Source organism: Chelonia mydas, chromosome 2 (genome assembly GCF_015237465.2).
Source record: "Chelonia mydas isolate rCheMyd1 chromosome 2, rCheMyd1.pri.v2, whole genome shotgun sequence".
NCBI lineage: Eukaryota > Metazoa > Chordata > Testudines > Cheloniidae > Chelonia > Chelonia mydas.
The window spans coordinates 8,734,329-8,756,101 of record NC_057850.1 but is presented as its reverse complement, the minus strand read 5'-3'; the positions used below and the strand labels follow the sequence as shown (position 1 = coordinate 8,756,101).

The following is a 21,773-nucleotide window of genomic DNA, read 5'->3' as shown; positions in this document are numbered from 1 at the left end:
CTCCTCCCCTTAGTACAATCTAGCTTTGGCTTTTTGGAACAAAATCATGCTGCATTTCAGAGTTTTTTGTTTTTTATTAGGAAGAGTTAGACAACTTTCCTTCTTGATTCTATGCCTGATGGCTCATTTCTGTAGTGCCATCCGGTGTGCATGATGCTATCTTTTCCAAAGAAAGCAGCAGGAAGAATGACTAATATGCAGGATGGTTTGTTTCTGTGCTGCTCAAGAGCCTGGAGAATAAAAAGTACAAAAGTAAAAGTACAAATAAAAGTACAAAAAAAAAAAAAAGAGCAGGGGGTTCAATCAAGTGTCACCTACAAAAAGACACAAGGGATTTTCTTTATTTCTGAGAGCAACTTTACATGAAATCTCATATCCTAGCTGAACGAAGGAGAGAAAAGCGAAGAGGGGGAAATGATTCTAATGAGCTGCAGACAAGAGAAAAGGAACTTTTTCATAAAACATAATTGGTTTTATTGTTCCTTTATAATTAAAAATGAGACAAGGAGGGAGGGATGAAAACCAGAATCTTTTCTCTTTAAAAATGTTTAATTTGAAGCTGGTGTGCTGCCCATAAAAGAACTTTGAAAGCCACCTCCTTCTGCCCCCCAGTTCTTTTTTTGTGTTTCCACGTTAATTCTTGTCTGCTTTCTTTTCTTCCTTGCTCCATCGTATGCCTGTTTCTCTATATGATAGACGGCAGGTTTTCCACAGACACCCTGTTTTAATGCCTCGCACATTATGGTTAGAAAGCAAAATGAATCCTGTTAACCCAAAGAGCACAGGCTGTTAGCTGGTGTACATCGCGGTGACAATAGGATGAAATTAGGAAGGGGACAATAGAGGCTGAAGATCCTAACAGTGGAATAGCCTCCCCAGGGAGGTGTGGAAATCCCGTTGCTTGGCCCATTTAAAACTAGGCTTGTACAAAGCTCTGGGGAATATATAGTAGGAAGCTGTTCTGCACTGAAAGAGGATGGGACTGCTTTACCTAATGGGTCTTTCTCGCCTCTAACATCTATGATTCTCATCCTCTGCCTCGGTCTATAAATATAGATCAATTATTAATCAAGTTTATTACAGTAGTGTGAGGAAGCAACCAAGCTCGGGGACAAAAACACAGTCCTGGCCCCAAGTTTACAGTCAAAACTGACAAGACAGATGCAGAATAAGGGGAAGGGATAAAACACACAGAGCAGACAATGGGGTGATAGCAAATGGCATGTGTGATAAATGAAGGAGGTGGGAGTAGCTCTCTTTTATGGACACCCAGCCAGCCAGTAGCTATAAAATCCCTCTTAGTAGCTGTTCTCTAATTGCTCTACCTGTAAAAGGTTAAAAAGTCTGACTGCATGCACAGGTAAAGGGAAGTGAGTGGGCACCTGACCAAAAGAGCCAATGGGAAGGCTAGAACTTTTTAAAATTGAGAAAAGACTCCCCTTTTGTCTGTCTGTTGTTGTTGTTCTCCGGGTAGAAGGGGACAGGGGAGCAGTTATGTTGTAAGAAGCTTGGGCCAGGTATGAAAACCCATCAGTATCATACCTAGAAACTACTCATTTGAAACCCCAGATATGTAAGTAGATCAGGAAATGTCTAGGAAGATGTGATTAGTTTTATCTCTTTTATTTCTTTATGACTTGTGAACTCCTCAGTGCTAACCCCAGGTGGCTTTTGTTTTGCTTGTAGCCTTTAAACTGGACCTCAAAAAAGCTATTCTTGGTGCTTAATCCTTGTAGTTTTTTTTAAATCTAGCAAAAGCCTAAGTTCCCAGATGTATTTTCTTCTTTTTTTAATTAATAAAATGTACCTTTTTAAAGAACAGAATTGGATTTTTGTGTCTTAAGAGGTTTGTGCACATGTTTAATTAGCTGGTGGCATCAGCTGATTTCCTTTTTTTTTTCTTTCTCAGCTCTTCCCCCAGGGGGTGGAGGGTGAAAGGGCTTGAGGGTAGTCCACAGGAAGGAATTCCCAAGTGTGCCTTCCTGGGCTCTCAAAGGGGTTCTGCACTTGGGTGATGGCAGCATCTACCAAGCCAAAGTGAGAGAGAAGCTATGACCTTGGGAGTTTAATACCAGCCTGGAGTGGCCAGTATTAATTTTTAGAATCCTTGCGGGCCCCCACCTTCTGCACTCGAAGTGCCAAAGTGGGGAATCAGCCTTGACAGCATGTTAGTGCCACAGTTTCTGGGGGGACAGTTAACTGGGAGGGGAATCAGCTAAATGGAAAGGCAAGAGAAGGAGGTGATGGGGCAGGGCAGAGGACAAGAGTGAGGGGAGGAATGTAAGAGGTCAGGTGTGGAGTGAGGCTAAGGTGAAGAGATTGCAGGGACGGAGGTGGGAAAGAATTAGAGGAACAGCTAATCAGCACAGGGCAGAGAAAAACCTGTGAAAACTGTAGAAAATGTTATCTGGTCCATGGGCCCCTCCAGCATAAGCAGGGTGCTGGGGGACTGGACAGGGACCCTATTTCACCCCCCTCCCTGCGGTGTAGCAGTAACTGCATGATTCACTTTCTGCAGCTGCTGCACTGCCTTCAGTCTCAGCCCCTTTGACATCAGTGGGAGTTCGGCAATTGGATCAGTGGAGGCAGGATGTCACCCTCCGGCTGCCATGGACACCATAAGCCACTGGACAAAACAAAAAATCCCGTATGATTAACGTACATTGTATGGAATACCCGTCATCCCTGACTTCTCATCCGACAGCATTTCACCACTTATGGGCCAAGTTTCGCCCTGACCTACATGCACACTGTAGGTGCGATTACACTTGCGGTGGCATGCAGCCCAAGTATAAAGAGCAGTGTAGGTGCGAGGCACGGCCTAGATGAGCAGAGGAGAGAGCCCTACGTGCCTGAACCCTAGGGTATATACCCTACACAGCTCTCTACATGCCCAATGAATACCTTCCATGTCTATTGGTATCAGTGTAGTGTACTGTTGCCTCCCCTCTGCCAGAGCCTTTCACTGCCACATGGAGCTACCAGCCACAGTGACAAGTGTGGACACAGACTGCCTTTCATTGCCGCGTGTATCTACAGTACGGTACCTGTACTCTACACTCTGCCGCAAACATAGACGCAGCCCGTGTGTTCTCTCTGAAGCCAATGAAAACCAATGCGGTTGCAGAGCATGTAAATCATGGCAGGATCCAGCCCCTAAAAGTCTGGAGGAGCATTGCAGAACATACGGGTGTCCTAGCGGTGCTTCATCAGCGATGGACACATACCATCTCTCTGTTATATGCTGGTTTGGAGCAGGGGAGTGTCACCATCTTTCATACGGAGGACCAAATCCTTTCAGTTTGCCTTTAACTCACGATGATCAGCATGTCGCTCGAGTTCAGCCTGGTGCTCCTGAAGAGATGAGCCAAGAATTACTTGGGTAAGAAAGTCAATAAGATGCCAAGCGCTATTTGTTGTTTAAACCTTCCAAATGCCCCACCACATGAAATATTCAGCAGTGAATTATAGTACCTGACATCAAGCGGAATTATTTGTTCTTGTAGCAAGTTGGTTTAAATGGAGGGTAATTTTGCTACTCCTTTTGGAAAGTATGAAGGAAGGCGTCCTACTTACCATTTTCAATGGCCCAAGGATGTAGCGTTCTTGAGAAGAAATAGTAAGTAAATAAATGCAGAAAGTATTTATGGCTATGCCTTTCTTTTTATTTCTTTTTAATAGAAATGTTTTGTTGAGGAAATTTTATCATGAGTTTGCAAGCAGAATTCACACTCTATCTTAATCTGCAACAAATAAGCTTGAAAAGAACACAGTGCTGCTTGGGGCAGAACCTAGGAGATTTACAGTTTGCCAAAATGAAAAAAATGCAGAGTTAGAACATCATCTGGAATATTTCAAGGGCAGGAAAATGATGGCATTGACGGAGATGGAATAACTGGGGTGGGGGAGGGAAGGAACCAATCTCGATTGGGGATAAGTCTGGAATCTTCCAAGGCAGGAGATGATAGAATGTGAATCAATAACTGTAGGGCATGGGATTGGACGTCTCCGGAAAAACACCTGCAGGGACTCTCAGAGCAGTAATGATACTTTCCCCCTTCCACTCTTTTCTAAATGATTCATTTGATCCAGGGCAAATTTATTTGGGACTTTATTATTACCAGAGGGTTTCTTTTCCCCTTTCTGTGACCAGCTGGTGCCAAAGCAGGGTGAGAGTCTTACTTTCCTTTTAACCTCTTACCTCCCATACCTAAGGGAAAGGAAGGTCTTATGGTGGAAGCACTAGACTAAGACACCGAAGATCTGGATTCAGTTCCCAGCACTGCCACAGTTTCCTTGTATGACCTTACTCTCTATGTGCCTCAGTTGCCCATTTGTAACATGGGGATAATACTTCCTTTCTCCATCATGTCTATTTAATTTGTAAGCACTTTAGGGCAGGGATTGTCACCTACCGTATGTCTTTACAGCACTGACGCCAATGGATTCCTGGTCTTGGTTGGGATGCACAGGTGCTACCCTAGGCATGGGAACTAGAGGTGCAGGGGGTGCTGTAGCACCCCCAGGTTTGTCCAGGCCTCCACTCCCCAGCCTGGGGCTTGGGTCCTGACCGCCGGCCCTGCTTGCTGGCCTCATGCCTAGGGCCCTGCGCCTGGGCCCCTCTCCTGGCCCTAGGCCCCGGGCCCGGGACTCCACTCCCTGGCCCTGCGTTCAGGCTCGGATTCCAGCCACTGGCCCCGTGCCCCTCTCTCTGGCCGCTAGCCCTGCGCCTGGGGCCCTGCACCCGGGGCCTCACACCCAGGGCCCCATGCCCAGGCTCCGCTCCCCGACACTGCTCCCAGGGCTCGGGTCCCAGCTGCCGGCCCCGCTTCCCAGCTGCTGGCCCTGTGCCCGGGGCTCCACGAACAGGGCTCTGCTCTTGGGGCACTGGCCCCACTCCCTGGCCACTGGCCCCGTGCCCTGCACCCGGGCCCCTATTGCTGGGGCTCTGCTACTGGCCCTGCATGCGGGGTCCTGCCTGTGGGCCTGTGCCTTGGGCTCTGCTCCTGTTCCATGCCCACCCTGCCTTTGCCCCCTTACCCCTGTCTGGGTCCCCCCTTCCCAGAGCCACGGCACTGCTCCCGGCCTTAGCTGAGGGAGGCGTGGACAGGGATAAGGGGGCTGGCTGTCAGCACCCCCACTATTAAAAGGATTCCAGTGCCACTGGGTGCTCCTGAAGTACAAATAATAAATAAGATGAACGTCTGTCTGGGACACATGTTGGAAGCACAAGCTGCAGAAGTGAATTATCAAAATGGAGGCTTTGTCAACCCTTTTCAGGAGACCATGTTTGGAAGCAGAGACTGAGCACAGAATTAGATAAATTCATGAAGGATGTAGGTGAGAGAGCCTGGAGCCTAGGGCCTGGCGCAAGACCTGAGGCCTGAACCATAATCAGCAAAGTCAGGCCATGTTGTGAACCAAAAGTCAGGTCATCTATTAAAGCAGATGTTTACAAGTTCACTGTCCAATACATGAACTTGGCAAGGGCTTTGCTAGCATTGCTAAAACACAAGCACTCCCAAGAAGCAATAGTTATCTGGTATGTGTGTGAACACACTCCAAAAGATTAGCCCAGGTACATCCTGACCTAACACCAGATAAGAGGGTTTAACAGAAGTGATCAATAGGGATGTTTTGCCCAAGACATTTGGAGCCAGGTACAAGGGGAAGTAACAAGCAGATTTCATGAGGCACATAAGGTGGTACGTAAGTTGCTTGTCCCAGTCTATAAATGTTGGGGTACATCACCTTAACAGAGGAGACAGCAAAAGTTCCCGCTGCTGACTGAGCCATTCCTTGCCACGGACACTCATGTGTTAATGTACCTGTAGCTCCTATGGGACGCTAAGAGGGCAATAAACCTGGCTTTTGTCCCTGAACCGTTCCTGTGAGTTTTTTTTATGAAGTAGCAGGCTGCATTCTCTGCTAGTACTGATAACACTGGAGCTCCAAGAACAGAAGCACTGAGCAGCTGTAGCTACATTCTTCAGCAACATTCTTAACAACAGAGGAGAGGTCCATCGATGGCTGCTAGCCAAGATGGTCATGGACACAACTCCACGCTCAGGGTTCCTAAACCTTTGACTTCCAGAAGCTGGGACTAGATGAGAGGAGGTGAATCACTCAGAGTTGCCCTCTCTGTGTATTCCCTCTGAAGCATCTGACACGGGCCACTGTTGGAAGCCAGGGTCTTAGACTAGATGAACTATTGGGCAGCCTCAGTGTGGCTGCTCTTACGTTCATAACCCAGGGGTTGGAAAACAAATAAGAATTAACACAATAACTAGCAGCACCTTTCATTGGAGGATGCGATAACATTGTGCAAGCATGATTTCACCCCCATACAAACTCCTGCAAGGTGGGTAAGTATTCACAGCTCCATTGCACCAATGGGGAAACTGAAGCAGAAAGCGATCCAGTGACTCTAGGTCATGCAAATAGCCAGTGGCAGATTTGGATAGAGAAGCTGGAGGATTGATTTGCAGTCCTTTGCTCTACATACTAGGCCACACTCCCGAAGGGAGGGGAACAAGGCGAATTGTGTCTAAGGAAAGATTGGGTTACAAATGGAAATAAAGTGGCAATACCCGTGCCCCCAAAACTTGGAATCTCCACTGCATGCACATCACCAACTAAGGGCTGGTCTACACTGAGAATTTACATTGGCATAGCCATGCCTCTCAGGGATGTGAAGAATCCCGGTATAGACAGTGCTAGGTTGACAGAAGAATTCTTCTGTCAGCCTAGCTATTGCCTCTTGGAGAGATGGTTAACTACAGCGATGGGAGAACCCCTCCCGTTGGCGTAGGTAATGTCTACATGAAGCCTTGCAGCTGTGCCACTGTAGCATTCTCAGTGCAGGCGTACCTAAACTTCTGCATTATCCTCTGCCTGTGATCCTCCTTCTCCATTCCCTCATTCCTCCTCTTCCCCAGCAGTAATTGTAGGTGTCACTTGTCAGACTGGGTGCAAGCAAATGGCATGCCTTTTGACACAGACAAATGCAAGGTCATAGAATGTAGGCTGCACTTTCAGGGTGGAAGATTATCCTGGAAAGCGATGACTCTGAATAGAATTTAAGGGTCACGGTGACTAACCAGCTGAACATGAACAATGCAGGGGCTAAGAATACTATCCTTGCACGTATAACCAGGGGAATATTGAATAGGATAGGGAGGTATGTATTAGCTCTGTACACAGTATTTGTGTGACCACTAATGGAACGGAGTGGCTAGTTCTCCTGTCCACACTTCAAAAGGGAGGTTCTAATATGGGAGAGGGCTCAGAGAAGAGCTACAAGGATGATTCAAGGTCTTGAAAATCTGCCTTATGGTGAAAACCTAAAGGAGCTCAGTCTAGTTACATTACCAACAAGAAGGTTAGAGGTGACTTGATTATTACACACACAGTGAGAAGGTATCTGATGCCAGTCCTCCTGCCTGGGTTCACAAGTACAGAACAGACATGTTTACAGTTACAAAACAAAACTTACATATTACCCTATAGCATGGGATACAGACATTACAAGTAAGATTAATGCATGCAGCATCTTACACACATTTGATAGAGTCTAAACACTAAACACATCCTTACAAGTCTAACACCCATCTTGAACAATACTAACATACAGGTGAGCTTGTCTTGTTTCCAGCTATGAATCTGTCAGTGTTCAGCTGGGGCCTACAGCCCTGGCAAGAGCATCAACCAGCATCACATACCCACTGAGAACATAAGAAAAACATAAGAATGGCCATTCTAGGTCAGACCAAGGGTCCATCTAGCCCAGTATCCTGTCTTCTGACAGTGGCCAATGCCAGGTGCTTCAAAGGGGATGAACTGATTGTCAAGTGATCCATCCCCTATTGCCCATTCCCAGCTTCTGGCAAACAGAGGCTAGGGACACTATCCCTACCCATCCTGGCTAATAGCCATTGATGGACCTATCCTCCATGAATTTATCTAGTTCTGACAAGCAGCTGTGCCAGCTGAGAAACATGGACGTTTTCATGGAGAGGTTGTCTCATGGGCACCTTGCCAGATTTCCTAATCCCAACCCCATATGCCATCCTACAGCCTCTCGGTGGCAAGAACACCACTTGCTTATGTGCATAAGTAACCCTGGGGACATATCCATGGGTATTTATCTAGGCTTCATGCACGAAGGGTTTTGTTCTCTCTTTTTTTTTTAAATCAAACACATGCTGCTTCCTTTTGCCCTTCTCTTCATCCCCCTGGTCCCTCTCTCTCTCCTCCAGGACCCCCTGCCATTGTGTCCTCCTCCCCACTCCCCCCCCACGTTACCCTGATGGCTTGTCCTGCTCTCCTTCTGGTTTCCTTCTCCCATTCCCTGCTGCTCAGAGACCTAGACCTCCTTATCCCCTGAACATACCGTCCAGTGACTATCAAGATTCCAGAGACTGCATATCTGTCTGTGAAGTATGGAATAGCCCCTTGGCAGTGGACCATGATCAAGGGGACATTAGCAAGTTGATCCCCTCTCCTCGCCTGCTGCGTGCTGGTTACTGAATACCGGGGCTGAGGATACTGTTCCTTAGTGACTCTGGTCAACGTGCAACAAAGCACTTGTGCTTTGCCCCATGCCTTATAATTAGGATCCACAGGCCCCAGCTTATCTCATACAGCAGGCATTAGATAGAGGTCAACTGCAAATAAACTTTTTGAGTCACTATGGCTTCAGATTGGTGGCTTAGGAGTAAAAGGTTCTTTTGCCCAGTTGCAATATCTCTGTTTCACTCATTCCCCACCTTTTAATTAAAATTCCTCCCCACATCACGACATTCTAAGCGCTGCGGGTCAGATTCTGACATCAGTGAGCTAGTGTAAATCTGGAGTAAATTCATAAACTTCAGTGAAACAAAATGGTTTAAGACGAATCCCATATATAGAAACGTCAGTGGAATTATCTGGATTTACAAGGTATTAATGAGAGTAAAATCTGGCTCTTTTCAGGTATTCTTCTATATGAATCATGCATGCTACCTAAATTAGCTTTCTCCCCTCATTGTTTCCATATAGATCAAAGCCTGTGCTGTACTTACTGTCACCATGTTAAAGCTCTATTTGAAATTTATTTAACCTCTGATTCACTTATCTTATTTAAAGTTAATTATACATGGAATAATTCTTGCAAATTTCCCGTGCTCCTAACAAATGTGGGACTGATTTATTGTAACTCCGAGTTCATTACATCACAAATAATTTTATCTTCTTCAACTTCAGTGGAGGACTTTCCTGTCAATTAATAAATGTTTTATGGGATCTCAGTTGGAAGGGGACTCTGACTTATTTTGTAAGTGTTACAAAGTACCTTTCAAAACTTTTTATCAAAAGGCGACAGGTGCCATTCCCTAGAATCATAAGATGCGACAGATTGCTCCAAAATGACCCTCTTATAGTCAACATCTTTAGTTTAAATTGAAAATCCTTAAACACATTGGGATTACTAATTGCTCATGGCAAGGCTGCCGAAAATGTAAATTTCTAATTAAAATATAAATTAATCCTCACAAATGAATACCTGCTATCTCCAGAATGATGAGCAAAAGTTTTATGCTGCTAATTAATGTTATCGCCTATTAGCTTTATTTACATAAGTAGATATAATTCATGCCACTTTGCTTGTGCTGATATGTAGCACTTTAAAAGTTTTTTTTTTTTTTTAAATAATGACTGATCCTGCCTTGCATATTCTAATCACAGGTTTGTTGGGTTCTCTTTCAACATGCTGGTAAAGGTATTTTCCCTTGGTTAACTCTATACTTGGTACCAAGAGGTAGGAATGGGTGGGGGGAGTAAGCTGGAAATTGCTTTTGAACATCTCTGTATAAAAGAAAGTTAATACTCATTGTGTTCAAAGTCTTGATGGAGTAGATAATTATTTACTATTCCTAGCTTTGAATATTTTTTTCTTTAGCCAGTTAAATAGACTATAAATGTTGCATAAAACCCTGTAAAGTTCCTTCCGGATTAATAAATCATTTTCAATGCTCCAGCATTCATCTTATAGATATGAATATGCATAACAATGTGGTCTGCACTTTAGGCTCATTTTCCAAGGAAAAGGTTGACCTTTTATTACAGTCTCTGTATAATGGTGCCATGTAATAAATAATACAGCATGAATTACCAACAATAGCAGCAATAAAAGGGAATACAGATCTTATTTATAAATGGGAGCTTTTGGGCTTATCTCAGTAACTTTTTCCTTATCCACAAAGTACTTAAAAAACTGCACTTTTTCTGCAAATGCATGTGTCCTGGCTAGTATTAGGAAGCACAGTTGTTTTTGCTTCTCACCTGTTCACACCTGCTGAGTGGCTTAGTTTTAGGCTGCAAGGTTTGAATGAACCAAAAACCTCCATCCAAATCTCAGTGAGGACGATCACATTTCATCTAGTTTCCACCCAAGAGGGTCCTACCCAAAGCCATGACGTGACCAAAGTCCATATGGATTTAACCCAGGTTGGAAACTGGTTTACAGTCCCTGCCAATTTCATTTTGAAATACAAATCAGAGTGACAACCATTTCTTATTCAACACAGGCCAGAGCTGCAGAATTCAGATCCAGATGTGGATATGGAACACCCCAAAACTGAGCAGGATTTGGATCCCGGGTGGTGGTCCAGCCCATTATCATGACGAGGGCCATTTGTAAAATTTGGATCTGGATCTGAGTTTGGGTTTAGGAAGACCCTCAAGAGTCTGGGGAGTTTAGCTGTGCAGGTTGTTATTGTTGGATTGAGCAAAGTATAGACTCAGAGAAATGTAGGGCTGGAAGGGAACTCAAGAGGTTATAATGGTTGAGATTCCTATGGCTTGTAATAATTTGGTCTTGCTTCCTTTGTTTGGTTTAGTGGGTGGATGCTGGGTGGTGCCGGTGGCCTGTGATATACAGGAAGTCAGACTAGATGGTTTAGTGATCCCTTCTGGCCTTACACTCTATGACTATATGACTAGTCCTGCCCCCTGGGCTGAGGCAGGATTGAGTATACCTAGCTCATCCCTCACAAGTTTTTGTCCAACCTGTTCTTAAAAACCTCCCATGATGGGGACTCCACAACCTCCCTTGGAAGCCAAATCCAGAGCTTAAGTATCCTTAGAGTCAGAAAGTTTTTCCTAACATCTAATCTAAATGGCCTTTTTTGCAGATAAAACCCATTATGGGTCTTGTACCTTGGGTGGACATGGAGAACAATTGATTAGAATCCTCTTTATAACAGCCCTTAATGCATTTGAAGATTATTATAAAGTGCCCTCTCAGTCTTCCATTCTCACAACTAAACATGTCCTTTTTTTAAACCTTTCGTCATAGGTCATGTTTTCTAAACCTTTCATCATTTTTTTACTCTCCTCTGGATTTTCCCCAATTTGCCATATCTTTCTTAAAGTGTGGCACCAATAACTGGACACAATACTCCATCTGACGCCCCGCCAGTGCTGAGTAGAGTAGGACAATTACCTTCCATGTCTTACATACGACACTCCTATTAATACATCCCAGAATTATATTGGTTTTCTTAGTAACTACGTCACATTGTTGTCTCATATTCAATTTGTGATCCACTATAAACCTAAATCCTTTTCATCAGTGCTACAGCCAAGCCAGTTATTCTTCATTTTGTGGATGTGCATTTGATTTTTTCTTCCTAAGTGTAGTACTTTGCACTTGTCTTTAATGAATTTTATCTTCTTGATTTCAAACCAATTCTCCAATTTCTCAAGGTCATTTTGAATTCTAATCATGTCCTTCAATGTGCTTGCAATCTCTCCCAGGTTAGGATCATCTGCAAATTTTATAAGCATACTGTCCACTTCATTATCCAAGTAATTAATGAATATATTGAATAGAACCCGGGCCCAGGTCTAATTCCTGTGGTACCCCACTAGATACATCCTCCCAGTTTGACAGTGAACCATTGATAAATACTCTTTGAGTTCAGTCTTTCAACCATTTGTGCACCCCACCTCTAGATCCCATTTCCCTAGTTTGCTTATGAGAATGTCATATAGGACTGTGTCAAAAGCCTTACTAAAATCAAGATATGTCTACAGCTTTCCCCCCATCCATTAGGCCAGTAACCCTGTCTAAGAAGAGATTTAGGTTGGTCTGACATGATTTGTTCTTGACAAATCCATGTTGGCTAATACTTTTCTCTAGGTATTTACAAAGTGATTGCTTAATCATTTTTTCCAGTATCTTTCCTATCTTTCCAGGTATTGAAGTTAGGCTGATTGGTCTATAACTCCCCAGGTGAAGAGTTTTTATTTATTTATTTATTTCCTAGAGCCAAAGAGGGAAACTATGGATTTCTAAGAGGAGGTGAGACTTTGGGGAGGGGATGCAGGAAACTATCCAAAGCTAACATTACAAGAGAGGACATCATGAACAATTGACACTATTTAGAAAGGTTCTAATAAGAATGTCTCCCATTCCCAGGGACATTTATGTAGGGATCTGTATGTCCTTTATGCAGCGATACCTATATCCTTTAAAGGTCTGCACATACCGTATCCTTGAATTCACCATTTGTATGCATAGTGCAAATGTACATCATGGTATAAATGCATTTGTGCACCTCTGAATAAAATTGGGGTCCTGATTCTGATCACATGCACAGTGGTGCAAATCTGGATTAACCCTACTGAAGTCAGTGGAGTTACACTAGAACTGCACTGGTGTAAGTTAGATCAGAAAAGGCCCCAGATATCTTTGCATTAGAAGATCACAAAGGAGTTATGTGAGCAGGTGTTCAGTCTGTCGTGTAATCTCAGCCCATATAATATGTAAAGTCCAAATGTACCCCACATATGAACAAACAAATCAGCAATAATCCATCACCAAATTTGGTTCAAAATTTGTTTTGATTTGGCTGCTCCTAGGATTCCTCCCTCAGGACTGCTTAGCTCACACACTAGATTCTCTCTTCCCCAGAAACCACCCTCCACCTCCATTATAGACAGTAGGGGTAAGAAATCATTGAGTCAGCAGAAAGAACGCACTTAACTCTTTCCCAGCAAGGTCAACTGCCCACAGGGTGGGGTGTTTTAGGCAAACCCTGCTAGCCTCTTACAAGCTCCTATTTTATTCTGTGTTCTGTTTTCACATTGCCATGACTCATGGTGTGTGCTTGTTCCAGAATCCTATTTATGGATACCATTAACTTTTATGGTATTACAGTGGTAAATGCTTATGACCAGCCTTTGTTGGATTAATCTTTAATGAGGTTTTCACTAAACAAAACCAGAGTGCTCTCTGACCTGCATCCACAGTAGCCCATTTAGACTATAAATGCCATCACTCCTGCAAATTTATGACATTGCTACTTAGAGTTCACTCTTTGTGAATGACAGGTATTGTTTTAATGGGCATCTGCAACTTTAGCACTGACAAAACAAAGAGAGTGAGACAAAGAGACATCAAGTTATTTCTGTTCTCCTCTAGTCCAAAACGATGTCGCAGGCAGTTCATCTTACCCCTTCCTCTGTGCTAGAGCAAAGCTGCATTCCCGCTGTACACGTAGATACTTCTAGCCCCAGTGTTACTCCAGATTCTATCTGACCTCACTGCTGATCTTATCCCCTGGGATCCCATCCACTCCTGGTGTAACTCCATTGATTGTAGATGGAAGTTACACCAGGAATGAAATTGGCTGCTGAAGTTTAACATACATTTACCCTTCCCTAATTCCATTCATTACATCTGGCTATACCCCACTTTAACCATCTTAAGTAACCCATCACGATTACTGCTTCTGGTAGTAACACATGGTTATCGACCTCTCTTCGTCATATTCTCTAGTCTAACCCTAGGGTGCCAGATCCTCTGCTGCTATAAATCAGTGTCGCACCACTGATTGCAATGGACCCATGCCAGTTTACATCATCTGAGGATCCGGCACATTAAATACCCTTAATCTGTGTTAATGGGCCATGCCCTCCAATTCTTTTCTCATTTTCGCTTTATGACTATTTCCCTATGAGACCAACAATCATGGTAGCAAAGGAGAATATTCAGCATAGCTGTCTGTATTTTTACTTACAATCAGATATGCTGGCAGGCCTCATTCCCATTGTAAAAATAAAATAATGGATAAGAGTTTCCTTTCTCTGAAGCACCAGGTACTGGACATTGTCAGAGGCAGGGTACCAGACTGGATCACTGATCTGATCCAGTGTGGCAATTCCTGTGTTCCTGTGTTTACATAGTGCCTTTCATCCCAAAAGATCCCAAAGCATTTTCTAGACTGCATATATATCAGGAAATTCTCCACCCATCTTTGAGGTGCAGTTGCCTCTTGAGTAGAAGGCCACAGATGTGTAACAGTATATAATGGTTTAGGGCAGGAGGTGAAAATTACCATTATTCACAAGAAATTTTAGAAGAAGTTAGGAAGGAAGAATATAACCACCCAGATTAGAATTTGTCCAGGACATTGGGACTAATGCCCCAAATGTTGTTAAAAGTACCATAAGAACATGAGCACATAAGAATGGCCATCTGGGGTCAGATCAAAAGTCCATCTAGCCCAGTATCCTGTCTTCCGACAGTGGCCAATGCCAGGTGCCCCTGATGGAATGAACAGAATAGATAATCACCAAGTGATCCATCTCCTGTCTCCCATTCCAAGCTTCTGGCAAACAGAGGCTAGGACACCATCCCTGCCCATCCTGGCTAATAGCCATTGATGGACCTATCCTCCATGAACTTATCTAGTTCTTTTTTGAACCCTGTTATAGTCTTGGCCTTCATGGCATCCTCTGGCAAGGAGTTCCATAGGTTGACTGTGCATTGTGTGAAGAAATACTTCCTTTTGTTTTTTTAAACCTGCTGCTTACTAATTTCATTTGGTGACCCCTAGTTCTTGTGTTATGAGAAGAAGTAAATAACACTTCCATATTTACTTTCTCCACACCACTCACGATTTTATAGACCTCAATCATATCCCCCCTTAGTTGTTTCTTTTCCAAGCTGAAAAGTCCCAGTCTTATTAACCTCTCCTCATATGGAAGCTGTTTCATACCCCAATAATTTTTGTTGCCCTTTTCTGAACCTTTTCCAATTCCAAGATATCTTTTTTTGAGATGGGGCGACCACATCTGCATGCAGTATTCAAGGTGTGGTCGTACCATGGATTTTTATAGAGGCAACATGATATTTTCTGTCTTATTATCTATCCCTTTCTTAATGATCCCCAACATTCTGTTCAGTTTTTTGACCAGAGGATCTTTATCAAAATAAACAACCGTTATCAGATCCTTGTTTAGAATTACACTGAGCACCAACCTTGTACCTTCCATCCGAGGATCTCCAAGTGTTCCCAAAGCATGAAGTGGGTGCCTCCTAACATCCCTGCTGTGGACAAGTGGTCAGAGCTTCCATTACATATCGACCTCAAACCTGCAGCTCTGACAGCACCATGCCTGTAGCAACATGCAGAGACATTGGCTCAGGGCTGACTTAGAAGGAAAAGTTCTGTCTACTCAACCATCAGCACCACTCTCTGCAGCACCACTGCTTTCCTTGTCGGCCTCCCAGCCACAGGCTGACTTTAGGGAGCTGTTTCAATTGTGCTTAGTGATAGCTTCTCTCCTATTCCTCTTCTTACATTGCCCTCATCACCATAGTATCTGAGCGCCTGCATCTCAGCAATAGATGGTGAAGCCGCCCCACAGCATACAAACACACACTCACAATCTCTTTTCTTCATTTATATGCACAGCTTCAAACTATTCCCTGTGGAGCTGCACACCTAGGCTCGGTTCATCCTGTATATACAGGTAGACATTAACCTGGTGCAACATGTTATGACATCACAAGGAATCATAGAATCATAGAAGATGAGGGTTGGAAGAGACCTCAGGAAGTCATTTAGTCAAAGCCCCTGCTCAAAGCAGGACCAACCCCAACTAAATCATCCCAGCCAGGCCTGTGTCAAGCCAGGCCTTAAAAACCTCTAAAGATGGAAATTCCACCACCTCCCTAGGTACCCATTCCAGTGCTTCACCACCCTCCTAGTGAAATAGTGTTTCCTAATAGCCAACCTAGACTTCCCCTACTGCAACTTGAGACCATTGCTCCTTGTTCTGTCATCTGCCACCACTGAGAACCGCCGAGCTCCATCCTCTTTGGAACCCCCCTTCAGGTAGTTGAAGGCTGCTATGAAATCCCCCCTCATTCTTCTCTTTTGCAGACTAAATAACCCCAGTTCCCTCAGCCTCTCTTCATAAGTCATGTGCCCTAGCCCTCTAATCATTTTCGTTGCCCTCTACTGGACTCTCTCCAATTTGTCCACATCCCTTCTGTAGTGGGGGGACCAAAACTGGGCGCAATACTCCAGGTGTGGCCTCACCAGTGCCGAATAGAGGGGAATAATCACTTCCCTCCATCTGCTGGCAATGCTCCTACGAACGCAGCCCAATTTGCCATTGGCCTTCTTGGCAATGAGGGCAAACTGCTGACTCATATCCAGGTTCTCGTCCACTGTAATCCACAGGTCCTTTTCTGCAGAACTGCTGCTTAGCCAGTCGCTCCCCAGCCTGTAGCGGTGCATGGGATTCTTCCGTCCTAAGTGTGGACTCTGCACTTGTCCTTGTAGAATCTCATCAGGAGGAGGGGGGCAAACAAACTCTGCTTGCACAACAACTAATTTTGGAATGACATTTGGAAGGCACGAACAGGAAGCATTTAACATCTGAGATGAACTGATTCTTCAAGCCCCTGGGACATCGGGAGCTCATTGCAGTCCACGTTAGTAGGCCAGTATATGAAGACATGAAGTGTGGAAGAAGGAGTTAGTAGTTCCAAAGGTGCATTTGGGGCCAGGTGACACTGTTCTAACTCAATCATTGGCGGACCTACTCCACTTGTAGCGAAGGATATTATCTAATAAGAAACAGCTTCCAGTGTAAATGTTGGGGCTGGAGGGATCCCTATACTAAGGATGATGATACGAGTCTAATCTAGGTCATCAGTGTGCAGGCTCCCCTTGTTAACTCAGATTAGCCCTGCTGGTTTTTAGCTGATGCTCCTTCTTTTGAAAATTCCTTTATCTGAATGGCCTCTAAGTGCAAAGGGCTCAGTTCTGCCATGCTTCATCTGTTACCATGATTGAAATCAGCGATGCTATTTGCAGAGTAGTGTCTCACTCAGGGTGAGGAAAGGTGGTAGGATCTGGTGCATGGAATGTATGAACATTCCATATCAGAACTTTGGAACAACCAAGGGAGAGAAAGTAACCCTTTCTTACTTACCTGTAGAGTCTCCTGTGCCTAGTGGCATATAGATTCATAGATATTTAGGTCAGAAGGGACCATAATGATCATCTAGTCTGACCTCCTGCACAACGCAGGCCACAGAATTTCACCCACCACTCCTGCAAAAAACCTCACACCTATATCTGTGCTATTGAAGTCCTCAAATCATGGTTTAAAGACTTCAAGGAGCAGAGAATCTTCCAGCAAGTGACCCGTGCCCCATGCTACAGAGGAAGGCGAAAAACCTCCAGGGCCTCTTCCAATCTGCCCTGGAGGAAAATTCCTTCCCGACCCCAAATATGGCGATCAACTAAACCCTGAGCATATGGGCAAGATTCATCAGCCAGATACTATAGAAAATTCTTTCTTGGGTAACTCGGATCCCACCCCATCTAATATCCCATCACAGGCCATTGGGCCTATTTACCATGAATATTTAATTACCAAAACCATGTTATCCCATCATACCATCTCCTCCATAAACTTATCGAGTTTAATCTTAAAGCCAGATAGATCTTTTGCCCCCACTGCTTCCCTTGGAAGGCTATTCCAAAACTTCACTCCTCTGATGGTTAGAAACCTTCGTCTAATTTCTAGTCTAAATTTCCTGGTGGACAGTTTATATCCATTTGTTCTTGTGTCCACATTGGTACTGAGCTTAAATAATTCTTCTCCCTCTCCGGTATTTATCCCTCTGATATATTTATAGAGAGCAATCAGATCTCCCCTCAACCTTCTTTTAGTTAGGCTAAACAAGCCAAGCTCCTTGAGTCTCCTTTCATAAGACAGGTTTTCCATTCCTCAGATCATCCTAGTAGCCCTTCTCTGTACCTGTTCCAGTTTGAAGTCATCCTTCTTAAACATGGGAGACCAGAACTGCACACAGTATTCCAGATGAGGTCTCACCAGTGCCTTGTATAATGGTACTAAAACCTCCTTATCCCTACTGGAAATACCTCTCCTGATGCATCCCAAGACCGCATTAGCTTTTTTCATGGCCACATCACATTGGCAGCTCATAGTCATCCTATGATCAACCAATACTCCAAGATCCTTTTCCTCCTCCATTACTTCTAATTGATGCGTCCCTAGCTTATAACTAAAATTCTTGTTATTAATCCCTAAATGCATGACCTTACACTTTTCACTATTAAATTTCATCCTATTACTATTACTCCAGTTTACAAGGTCATCCAGATCCTCCTGTAGGATATCCCTGTCCTTCTCTAAATTGGCAATACCTCCCAGCTTTGTATCATCCGCAAACTTTATTAGCACACTCCCATTTTTTGTGCCGAGGTCAGTAATAAAAAGATTAAATAAGATTGGTCCCAAAACCGACCCTTGAGGAACTCCACTGGTAACCTCCCTCCAGCCTGACAGTTCACCTTTCAGTATGACCCACTGTAGTCTCCCCTTTAACCAATTCCTTATCCACCTTTCAATTTTCCTATTGATACCCATTATCCAATTTAACTAATGATTCCCCATGTGGCACAGTATCAAATGCCTTACTAAAATCTAGGTAAATTCGATCCACTGCATTTCCTTTGTCTAAAAAATCTGTTACTTTCTCAAAGAAGGAGATCAGGTTGGTTTGGCACGATCTACCTTTTGTAAAACCATGTTGTATTTTGTCCCATTTACCATTGACTTCAATGTCCTTAACCACCTTCTCCTTCAAATTTTTTCCAAGACCTTGCATACTACAGATGTCAAACTAACAGGCCTATAATTACCCGGATCACTTTTTTTCCCTTTCTTAAAAATAGGAACTATGTTAGCAATTCTCCAATCATACGGTACAACCCCTGAGTTTACAGATTCATTAAAAATTCTTGCTAATGGGCTTGCAATTTCATGTGCCAATTCCTTTAATATTCTTGGATGAAGATTATCTGGCCCCCCCCGATTTAGTCCCATTAAGCTGTTTGAGTTTCGCTTCTACCTCAAATATGGTAATGTCTACCTCCATATCCTCATTCCCATATGTCATGCTACCATTATCCATAAGATCCTCTTTAGTCTTATTAAAGACTGAGGCAAAGTATCTGTTTAGATATTGGGCCATGAAGCACTTAATCCTTACACTGCTGTTTGTCCAGAGCAAAAGGTTTGACTCAATCATAAATTGTCTCCATGATGGCAGCACCTTTTCAGTCATCCTATTATAAGTCACCCTTCGTCCTCCATGCTTTCTCTCCCCCGCCCCCCACTCCAGAGAGATCCAGTCTGAGATGTACCTTGTGCTTCCACCATGGGGTAGCCTGGTGACATGACCAAACCCCAATAACCATCTCTGTCAATTACTGAGTCCGTGGCACAACATTTCCTCACTGATGACACAAGCTCTTCCAATGAATTACCAAGATTCTTCTTAGGCCAGGTCTACATTAGGAAATTAGGTTGGTATAACTACATCACTCAGGGGTGGGAAAAATCCACGCCCCTGAGTGATGCAGTTAAACCGACCTAACCCCCAATATAGACAGCGCTAGGTTGACGGAAAAATTCTCCCATCGACCTAGCTACCACCTCTTGGGGAAATGGCATACCGACGCTGATGGGAGAACCTCCCCTCCTCCAGTGTCTTTTCTGGAAAGGTACAGTGGCATAGCCACACCGGTGCAGCGTTTTAAGTGTAGACTGGCCCTTAAACAAAACATTCAGCTTCCTGTTGCGAACTTTCACCCCTGCCATGTTTCCAGTGCATACTGTAGTTCTGGGAGGACAATAACATTGTACAGTCTCATTTTAGTGTGTAGCTGTATCTTCTTACTCTTCCAGATGTTTGACAGATGGGAAAATGGACCACAGGCTTTGCCCATTCTTCCCTTCACTTTTTTAGTGAGCTGGCCATTAACAGATATTGTATTTCCAAGCTAGACGAAGTCATCAACTCTTTCATACTCTTCTCCATCAATCTTACACATCCACCAGTGTTGACAGCATTCTCTCTTATCTCTCTTATGCATCTGAAGAAGTGGTGTTTAACCACGAAATCTTATGCCCAAATAAATCTGTTAGTCTTTAAGGTGCCACCAGACTCCTTGTTCTCTTATCTCTATGATCTTTGTCTTCTGTGAACTGATATGAAGTCCCTCTTTGGCAACTTCTGCTTTTCTGCTCATAAAGAGTCTTTTCAGTCCAACCAAGCTGGTATTCAACACAGCCAAATCATCTGCAAAATCTAGGGCTTGCAGCTTATCTCTCACCCAAATAATATCAGTGTCCTTGACAGCAGCCGTTACTCTTTTCATCACAAAGGCTATGACAAGCAGAAGAAAAGTGGGAATAATGTATAACCTTGCCATATTCAAGTAACAATCTTAAACCATTCCATGTCTCTGCTCTCTGTCCTGATGCAGCACGCAGACTCATCATGCAAAGTTTTTATCAAAGTTAACAATGTTTGCTGGAATTCCTTTGTGTCTGAAGATCTTCTAGAGGGCTTCTCCTTGGACACTATCAAAAGTTTTCATAAAATCAATGAAGTTAAAAAACATCTTCTATGAGTATTCTGCAGTGAGCCATCTCAGGATGAAAATCTGATCTGATGTGAACACGACCCACGGGCTTGAAATCCAGCCTGTTCTTCCCTGAGTGCTTTGTCAACAGCAGTTTTCATCCTATTCAAAAGGATAATGCAAAACACTTTTGCAGGTGTGTCACCCCCTCTAGTTACCACAAATAAGCTAGTCCCCCAACACACGCTCTCAGGCTTCCAGTCACGTTGTTGTTGCCTTTCCTGGGTATCTGCAGTCTGAACAGTTCCCTCTCTTCACTGTGTTATTCCCAGCAAAAGACAGTCCGCCTATGCAGACCTGCTGGCTTTCTCTTCAGAGACCGATAACCATGTAACTGCCCCCTGTTAAGTTATCACACAACTCTTTCTATGCACGTTTATTTATTCTTGGGGTAAAAGCATTACAGAGAAAACATATTAAAACCATCAAAGAACCTATATGCAGGCTAACATGCTTACCAGAGATCACCCCAACTCTCACATGGGCGGTCGCAGGAGCAGTCCTTCAGAACCTCATAAAGGGTCTCTATTATGGTCACAAGTTCATAACAGCCTCAGCTCAGAACTAACACCCAGTCTTATGGGGCCTCAACAGGTCCCTCAGGACTGGGACCCTCCATGGACCAGGGGTCCTGTCTGTTTGCTGGACCAGGAAGAAGGCACTGAGTCACCTTAAATTCAGGCTATTTATCCAAAAGTCATTTTTTTGTCTGTTGGTCCCTGGAGAAACCAGACTGGGTCCTTGAACTGTCCTCCTGTGACAGGTGATCAGCAGATAAAAGATCCTCCCTTCATGACAAAGCTTCAAAGACTGAGTCCTTTGGAGAAAAGGTGCAATCCCCTTCTCCCCAGTTCTTCCTGGGAATTCCACTTCGCACATATCATCACCAAAACTCCTTTGATGTTTCTAATCCTTTCCAGAGATTGCATTAGTCAGTCCCCTAGAGAAGTTACGTACAATAACACATAC

General features: G+C 43.9%; 1 long non-coding RNA gene across 1 annotated transcript; it reads left to right on the top strand.

Moving 5' to 3' along the window:
• Position 1: 1 nt before the first annotated feature.
• LOC122464201 lies at positions 2-21,530 on the top strand. The gene is made up of 3 exons (XR_006288142.1): positions 2-12; positions 4,402-4,406; positions 21,431-21,530. It is a non-coding gene; the product is annotated as an uncharacterized LOC122464201 (long non-coding RNA).
• The last annotated feature ends 243 nt before the right edge of the window (positions 21,531-21,773 follow it).